General features: G+C 39.8%; 1 pseudogene; it reads left to right on the top strand.

Moving 5' to 3' along the window:
- Window positions 1–1,468: 1,468 nt before the first annotated feature.
- On the top strand, window positions 1,469–2,544 carry LOC105554846 (annotated as a pseudogene).
- Window positions 2,545–4,014: the final 1,470 nt, after the last annotated feature.

Genomic DNA, 4,014 nt, shown 5'->3' with positions numbered 1-4,014 from the left:
AAAAAAATTAGCAAGATCAGAGCAAAACTAAATAAAATTGAAACAAAAAATTACAAAAGATAAATGAAGCAATAAGCTGGTTGTTTGAAAAGATAAATCTAATTGATACACAATTAGCAAGATTAACCAAGAAAGGAATAGAGAACATCCAAATAAGCTTAATTAGAAACAAAACGGGAGATATTACAACCAATACCACAGAAATTCAAAAGATCATTCAAGGCTACTATGAACACCTTTATGCACATAAACTAGAAAACCTCGAGAACATGGATAAATTCCTGGAAATATGCAGCCCTCCTAGATTAAACCAGGAAGAAATGGAAACCTTGAACACACCAATAACAAGCAATGAGATTAAAATGGTAATTTAAAAAGTTACCCACAAAAAAATACTCCAGGACCAAATGGATTCACAGCTGAATTCTATCAGATATTCAAAGAAATGGTACCAATCCCATTGACACTATTCCAAAAGATAGAGAAGAGGGGAATCCTCTCTAAATTATTCTATGAAGCCAGTATCACCCTAATACCAAAACCAAGAAAACACATTAAAAAACAAAACTACAGACCAATATCCCTAATGAACATAGATGCAAAAATCCTCAAAAAATTCTAGCTAACAGAATCCAACAGCAACAGCATATCAAAATGATAATCCACCATGATCAAGTGGGTTTCCTACTAGAGATTCAGGGATGGTTTAACATATGCAAGTCAATAAATGTAATATATCACATAAACTGCATTAAAAACAAAAACCACATGATCATCTCAATAGATGCAGAAAAACCATTTCACAAATACCAGCATCCCTTTATGATTAAAACCCTCAGCAAAATCAGCATAGAAGGGACATACCTTAAGGAAATAAAAGACAGCTATTACAAACCCACAGCCAACATTATACTGAACGGAGAGAAGTTGAAACCATTACCACTGAGAACTGGGACAAGTCAAGGATTCCTACTTTCACCACTTCTATTCAACATAGTGCTGGAAGTCCTAACCGGAGCAATCAGACATGAGAAAGAAATAAAGGGCATCTAAATTAGTAATGAGGAAGTCAAACTGTTATTGTTTGCTGATGGCATGATTATACACCTAGAAAATTTTAAGGACTCATCCAAGAAGTTCCTCAATGGGTGAATGAATTCAGCACAGTTTTAGGAAACAAAATTAATACACACAGATCAGTAGCTCTGCTCTACACCAACTGCGACCAAGCTGAGAAGCAAATCAAGAGCTCAACCCCTTTTAAAGTAGCTGCAAAACAAATAATGAAATACTTAGAAATATACCTAACCAAGGAGGTGGAAGACGTCTACAAGGAAAACTACAAAACACTGCTGAAAGTAATCACACATGATACAGGCAAATGGAAACACATCCCACACTCACGGATGGGTAGAATCACTATTGTGAAAATGGGACTGAGCAGGAACCCGCATCCAGGAAAAGATCCCTTTGCTCCTCCCTCAGAATGAATGGAGACCAGAAATCAGATGTTTATGCCCAAGAAAAGCAGGGTTTTGTTCAGCACTTCTCCCAGATCATTAGGGTGCTGACTGAGGATGAGATGGGGCACCCAGAGACAGGAGATGCTATTGCCCAGCTTGAGGAGATCCTGGGGTATGATGCCATTGGAGGCAAGTGTCACAGGGGTTTGACTGTGCTAGCCATCCGGGAGCTGGTGGAGCCAAGGAAACAGGATACTCAGAGTCTCCAGTGGGCCCTGACTGTGGGCTGGCATGTGGAACTGCTGCAAGCTTTCTTCCTGGTGGCAGATGACATCATGGATTCATCCCTTACCCGCCGGGGACAGATCTGCTGGTATCAGAAGCCAGACATGGGGTAGGATGCCATCAATGATGCTATCCTTATGGGAGCATGTATCTACCGCCTGCTGAAGCTCTATTGCCGGGATCAGCCCTGTTACCTGAACCTGATTGAGCTCTTCCTGCAGAGCTCCTATCAGACTGAGATTGGGCAGACCCTGGACCTCATCACAGCCCCACAGGGCAATGTGGATCTTGGCAGGTTCACCGAAAGGAGGTACAAATCTATTGAAAAGTACAAGATAGCTTTCTACTCCTTCTACCTTCCTGTAGCTACAGTCATGTACATGGTGAGAATTGATGATGAGAAGGAGCATGCCAATGCCAAGAAGATCCTGCTGGAGATGGGAGAGTTCTTTCAGATTCAGGATGATTACCTTGACCTCTCTGGGGACCCCAGTGTGACCCGCAAATTTGGCACTGACATCCAGGACAACAAATTCTGCTGGCTAGTGGTTCAGTGTCTTCAATGGGCCACTCCGGAACAGTATGAGATTCTGAAGGAAAATTCTGGCAGAAGGAGGCCGAGAAGGTGGCCTGGGTGAAGGCACTGTATGAGGAGCTGGATCTGCCGGCCGTGTTCTTACAGTATGAGGAAGGTAGTCACAGCCACTTTATGGGTCTCATTGAACAGTACGCAGTGCCCCTGCCCGCAGCCATCTTTCTGGGGCCTGCACACAAAATCTACTAGCGGAAAAAGTGACCTAGAGACTGCAAGGGCGGGGAGAGGAGGCTCTCGAGGAATAAATTATTGTATAACCAAAATATATGTATAGATACATATATTGTGAAAATGACAATACTGCCCAAAGCAATCTACAAATTCAATGCAACTCCCATCAGAAATACCACCACCTTTCTTCAAAGAACTAGAAAAAATAATCCTAAAATTAATGTGGAACAAAAAAAGACCCTGCATAGCCAAAGTAAGACTAACCAAAAAGAACAAATCTGGAGGCGTTACATTACACGACTTCAAAATATACTATAAGGCCACAGTCACCAAAACAGCATGGCACTGGTATAAAAATAGGCATATAGACCAATGGAACAGAATAGAGAACCCAGAAATAAAGCCAAGTACCTAATGGTCAACTGATTCCGGCAAAGCAAACAAAAACATAAACTGGGGAAAGGACACCCTATTCGACAAATGGTGCTGGGTTAATTGGTAGGCCACATATAGAAGAATGAAAGTGGATCCTCATCTCCCACCCTATATAAAAATCAACTCAAGGTGAATCAAAGACTTAAATCTAAGACATGAAACCATAAAAATTTTGAAAGACCACATTTTAAAAATCCTTCTAGACATTGGCTTAGGCAAAGACTTCATGACCAAGTACCCAAAAACAAATGCAACAAAAACAAAGATAAATAGATGGGACTTAGTTAGACTAAAAGCCTCTGTATAGCAAACAAACAATCAGCAGAGTAAACAGACAACACACAGAGTGAAAGAAAATCTTCAATCTACACTTCCGACAAAGGACTCATATCCAGAATCTACAAAGAATTCAAACAAATTGGAAAGAACGAAACAAACAATTCCTTCCAAAAATGCACTAAGGACATGAATAGAAAATTCTCAAAAGAAATATACAAATGGCCAACAAACACTAATGCCCAGCATCACTAATGATCAGAGAAATGCAAATCAAATTCCCCATCAGGGAAATGCAAATGCAATAACACCTGACTCTTGCAAGAATGACCATAATCAAAATAACAAAAAACAATAGATGTTGGCATGGATGTGGTAAAAAGGAACACTTTTACATGGCTGGTGGGAAAGTAAACTAGTACAACAACTATGGAAAACAGTATGGACATTCCTTAAATAACAAAAAGTAGATCTACTGTTTGATCCATCAATCCCACTATTGAGTATCTACCCAGAGGAAAAGACATCCTTATGCAAAGAAGATCCCTGCATATGCATGTTAACAGCACAATTCGCAATTGCAAAAATATGGAATCAGTCCAAAAGCCCATCAATCAATGAATAAATAAAGAAAATGATATATATATATGGGGTATGTGTGTGTGTGTGTGTGTATATATATATATATATATATACACACCATACAATACTACCCAGTCATAAAAAGGAACGCAATAATGGCATTTGCAGGAAACTGGGTGGAAATGGAGATCATTATTCTGAGTAAAG

This window comes from Mandrillus leucophaeus, unplaced genomic scaffold, assembly GCF_000951045.1.
Source record: "Mandrillus leucophaeus isolate KB7577 unplaced genomic scaffold, Mleu.le_1.0 Scaffold660, whole genome shotgun sequence".
In the NCBI taxonomy this organism is placed as follows: Eukaryota; Metazoa; Chordata; class Mammalia; order Primates; family Cercopithecidae; genus Mandrillus; species Mandrillus leucophaeus.
This window is presented reverse-complemented; position numbering and strand designations above follow the sequence as displayed.